The sequence below is a fragment of the Buceros rhinoceros genome, unplaced genomic scaffold, assembly GCF_000710305.1.
Source record: "Buceros rhinoceros silvestris isolate BGI_N320 unplaced genomic scaffold, ASM71030v1 scaffold9375, whole genome shotgun sequence".
Taxonomy (NCBI): Eukaryota; Metazoa; Chordata; class Aves; order Bucerotiformes; family Bucerotidae; genus Buceros; species Buceros rhinoceros.
The window spans coordinates 29,158-34,658 of record NW_010414567.1 but is presented as its reverse complement, the minus strand read 5'-3'; positions in this window follow the sequence as shown (position 1 = coordinate 34,658).

Sequence of the window (5,501 nt, the reverse complement as noted above, 5' to 3'; positions counted from 1 at the left end):
TCTAAAAATCTGTAATCCCTAGAATTCTTCCTTCAGATGAAATGTGGACATTTAAAAGCTACTTGGAAAATAATCCTAGTACCAAAGAGAATGTGATCAAAAAGAAAAAAGTGCTCAAAATAGGGAAGAGTTTAGAAATTGATCCCTTGCTGTGGTTGTGTTGAACCTGAACACACTTGAAATACATCATCATCTTTGCAGAAATTGTGTAGCTGTGAGGAACGACATGCTGCCCAGCAGGTTGCTACCACCCATCGTTAAGAAGTAAACTGTGCTGATCAGCAAAATTATGAAAAGATGGAATGGTGTGTGGCCACATCACTGTTAACCTGTAGAAATAGGAAACACCAAGTTTTGAGAAGAATGGTGATTCGGTATTTATTATGTACTTGAGGGTGTACTTACAGCCTGAATCAATGTTGTAGCTGAACAGTGTTTAAAACTTCACTTGAAAGCGGTGTAACTGTTTCCTCCTGCTCTTAAGCACTGGAAAGTGAGACAACACTGAAAACTACCTGGAAGATGCTTCTGAAATACATAGCTCAGAGGAGGAGGTTTAGTTTCCAACACCAGGCATTGATAAACACAATAATGAACTTACGAATGTGTTCTATGTTTTTAAAATAATCTAGTTTGCTGCTCAGTAATTGCAGCTATAATCCACTTTTCCTTCTTGCTTTTCTTCCAAAATTCCTGAAAAATTGAGTGTGTCGAAAGTGGCTTGAACTGGACATGGTATTTTAAATACTTTTTGACTGGCCATAGCAATTATTTCTACCAGCGGAAAAATTTAAATAGGAGAAGAAAGTAGGATTTCTCAGTTCAAGAGTGCCAAGAATTGTGTTGTTTCTAGTGAAAGAGTGATTTGGTGTGCAGTAGTGAAAACTGGTTTGCTGAGTTCTCCTTGCTTGTAAAAATTTACTTGCAACTTCTTTCCCTCTGCGTTTTGCATATAGAATTGTAAAGTGAGTGTTCACAGCATCAGCATTGTAAAGGCACTGATCGCTGGGCAGATCCTGCTCTTAGGAGTGCCAAGAATTTTCAGTCCTTTTTATCACTGTTTCGCACATAATTTCCCCTGCCCTTTCTGCTGTGTGTAAGATGAGAGTCAAATCCCTTTTTCGTTAAATACTTTGTTTCTTGGTTTCCTCCTGATTAAACTTCTGATTGAGTTCTTGCTAAATGCCCACAGAAGCAAAGGTTCTGTTTGCGAGACCCTAAGAGCAAAAGGCAAGAACGAGCGGAATCGGAGCTGAGGTGGCCCTTCCCCTTATCCCAGTAGTGCTTGCAGTGGACTGCTCTGTAGCTGCGCACGAGACAGGTTTAACTACCCCAGACAAGAGTATCTCACCTCGTATTACCACGTCAATGAGACAGGTCACTCAGTTCCATGTAAAGCAACGGAGAAAACAGTGAGGGGAAACTGGCAGACGCTTTCGCTTCATGGTTTTCAGAGGAAATATAATGTGTAGCCTGGCACATGGCCTACTAAAATAGTGTGTTCTGTATATGCAGCAGACTGATCCAGCCAGCTTTTGGAGGGAAAGATATTCCATATAACCCAGATCCTGCCAGAACAGAGAAATTGTTTGCCTGGTGACGTTTTCCGTGAGCAATACAATCAGACTGTCCCTTTGCTTTTTATTTAAAAATGGATTTAAAATGCTATTTAAATGCTATTAAATGCTATTTAAAAATGTACTTTGATCTACTTTTGGTCCTTTATTAAGTGCCTTTGAATAGTAACATCGGTTTGTTGGGCTAATGAGTCTAAAAAAAGTCGCTGGAGATGGTTCTTACACACAGAATATATCCCAGGCAGAGCCTTTGAATCTAATCACGTCTTTTCTATGTATTCTGTTTCAGAATTAAAGTGGCTCAGCAATCAGTAAGCAAGTTAACAGCAGAGAAGAAAGTTGAAACAAAGAAAATCAATCCTACAGCTAGTCTGGTATGTTCTGTTTCTCAGTGTGACACTCAGAAGGGGTTTGGTGACACTGTTCTTGTCATTCAGAACGATCGTGGGTTTCTGCTGCTGTTGAAGGGTGATGTAGTCTGCCTAGCTTGAATGCAGCCAAGTGATTTTCTTCCCAAGGAGGAATAATCTTTAAGCTTATGCCCTATGGTAGTCCAAAAGTTAAGTATAAAACTTAGGTTAGTTATGCCTAAGCACAGCTCTGCTGTTTGAGATAACACAACACAAAAGCTGCTTTTCTGGTTTCTTCCCCCCTTCCACTGAAGTCTTTGTGTTTTCTTCCACACTCCCTAGTGCACTGAGGCTCACCGCGTGTATTGATCCACTCTCTGAGCACCTGTTTTTTCCAAAACCATACAAAATCTTGTTTGCTCTGTTGAATAATGGCAGAAGGAATTAAATCCCCATTTTATTCCCAGTTTTTTTAATATTAAAGAGGACTAATATTTTTTTCATTCTATTAGAGGACTGATAATTTGCCCTGTAGATAAGACCTTTTTTGTCTGTGTGCAAGGCACATGTGTTAGATCCGCATTTCTCAAACTGTAGGAAGCAAGAGACTAAGGGATGGAAATGTCCCTGAAGGAGTCAGTGTATTATTTCCATTCCCAGCAGAGCGTATCAGTTGCAGGGCAGGCGGCAGAGATGCGAGTGGCTGTGCTTGCTTGGTAAGAGGTCATTAAACAACAGAATCCAGCCCACGCCAAATGAGAGCCTTCACATCAGCAGAAACCGTTCCAGATGAGAGAAGGTGTTAGGTTCACGTGCATTTGAAATCGCTCTGGTTTTCTCTGTCTGCACTGGTCTTCTCAGAGCTGCGTATTTTCAAAGGTACACAGTATTTGACAAGTGTGTAGCCAAAGCAAGCGCAGTTTTTCTACATTAATGAACTGGTTCTGAGCCTTCCTTGAGTGTTCCAGGCACTTTTTTTTTTTTTTAATTAAAGAAAACTCTAAGCTACCATGACTTGTTTAGTACTTCTCCATCTTCTAGACCAAATGATCATGACAGCTTGAGAGGAGATGGAAAATTGTAGACAAGAATAATAAAAAAACTCTTCCTTTTTCTTGAACAGAAAGAAAGACTACGTCAGAAGGAAGCCAACGTGACTGCCAACTGAAAGAAGAAAGGCGAAAATGATAGCGCGACTTCTTCCTTAAAGCAAGCGCAGTTTTTCTACATTAATGAACTGGTTCTGAGCCTTCCTTGAGTGTTCCAGGCACTTTTTTTTTTTTTAATTAAAGAAAACTCTAAGCTACCATGACTTGTTTAGTACTTCTCCATCTTCTAGACCAAATGATCATGACAGCTTGAGAGGAGATGGAAAATTGTAGACAAGAATAATAAAAAAACTCTTCCTTTTTCTTGAACAGAAAGAAAGACTACGTCAGAAGGAAGCCAACGTGACTGCCAACTGAAAGAAGAAAGGCGAAAATGATAGCGCGACTTCTTCCTTCATTGCATGATGCTTTACTACACCCGTGACCCAGGGAGCACCTTACATTAGATACTGAACTCTGCTTTGCTGATCTGTCCCAAGACAATCCACTAAAGACTTCTCAGTTCCTTCAGAGGGGTTTGTACATCCAGTGGGGGGAATTCTGAGGAGGTTTTCACATGGGAAGTCACAGTTATTTTCTGTAACTCTTCCTTACGTTACTTAAAAAGCACCAGCTTGTTAATGGCTATTAAAGTCCTCTGCGCATAACGCATTAATATGGAAGTGCTAAAAGGAGCGTTTTGGACGCTGAGTTACGGAATGACTAACAACCTGTAGGTTATTTACAGGGCTTTTTGTAGGTAAGAACAGATACGCCATTCAGCTCCCAAAAGGCATACTTCAGCAGCAACTGAGGTAACGTTGACTGATTCTCAGTAATTTTACATTGTCTTAAGTGTTGGATGCATCTTTCTAAAACTGATTAAATGTAACTATAGATTTATGCTGTATTTTACAATAAATATTTTTATAGAGGCTTCAGCTTATGCCGTACATTGAAATGGAAACAATATTTTGCACATGAAAAGGAATAGCTTCAAATTCTTTAGTTTTATGATTAATGGCATAACTGATTCATTATTTTTATGGTTTTAACCTAGTATTTCCTAAATTTTGAGCTTCAACAAAAAAATGATAAAAATGTCTATTTTTGTTTCAGAATATATTGAAGATATCAGTAATGGTTTTATTAGTCATTATTCACGGAACTAAAATATAACAATATGTCTCCATGAAGTTACACATTAAACCTCTGGCTTTCAATTCTCTTGAAAGCTTTCTTTTAAACAGTGAATATCTCACTCTAAAATGTGTTATGCAGCCTGCTTTTGTCCCCCTTTATTTGTATGAAGAATGTCTCTAGCATCCTATATATATATACATATCATTTAATAAGTAAAAGTTGAGGAAGAAATAAAAAAGTCTCTCTCTGTCCTTCTGTAACATTATAACTCCACCAAATATCCACTATTACTTTTAAGATTCTTACTGTATTTTAAGGATTTGTACTCTTGGAAGGAGAGATCTTAAAGCAGGAGTTAATTTTGGGAAAAACAGAAAAGTTATTTTTAACTACAAGTAGGTAATGGCTTAGAAATAGGAACAACAGACTGGAGAAAACAGGCTTCTCCTCGCTGTTCCGAAGAGAGAAACCCCCTGCTTTATGATAACGGTGTCAGAAGTTGGTTACAAAGAGAAATTTGGTGAAGCAAAAAAGTACGAAAAGGGAATGGGGGTGGTGGGGTAGGGGAGGTATTCGTCCTTTGCTTAGAAGCTGGAAAGACAGACCAGAGGCTGAGGCAGACCTGGATTACCCACCCAGCAAATCAGATGGAGAAACTGTGATGAAACCTAAGGCAAAGTCATCCCTAGAAGGGTACGCTCAAGGAAAACAGCAGTTGTGGAGACACCCATTCGTGAGTTAACTTGAAGATTGCAGGTTTCTTCATTGAGTATCTCTCTCATTCCTGCATAAATAAAAATAAGGGAATTGAGATTCCCTTGTATATTTTGGATTTTCTGGCTGCTGCAGATGTACTCAAGATGTGTAAGTGTAGTTCTGATGAAAACAGTAACATTCCAGCCCAAATAATCTGATTTGTAGTTTGGTTATTCCCATTGCAGAGAAATACATTCCAAAGACTTAAGTTTTCTGTCTTCCACCAAATAGGTGAAGTGCAGTTGTTTCCAATATTATTTGTGATAAACGACAGAAGCAATAATGCTTATAAAAGCCAAAGAACAACCGCAAGCAAGGCAGTTCTGGTGAGTGTTTACGCAAACAAGTGTTGAGTTTTGATACGGTTTTGTATCTATCGTGAGGACAGTGTATGTTGCCATTTGACTTGATTGGGAATTTTTCAATGAAACGTTTTACTTGAAATGTTAATCAACAAGAGTAGCACTGTTTGTGAAACAGGATTGGTCTTGAGAATTCTCATTAGAAATATATTATGGAAAAAAGTTTTTTAATTATTGAAATAGCCTGTTTCAGAATTTCTAAATGTGAAGTTTCATTTTTCAATT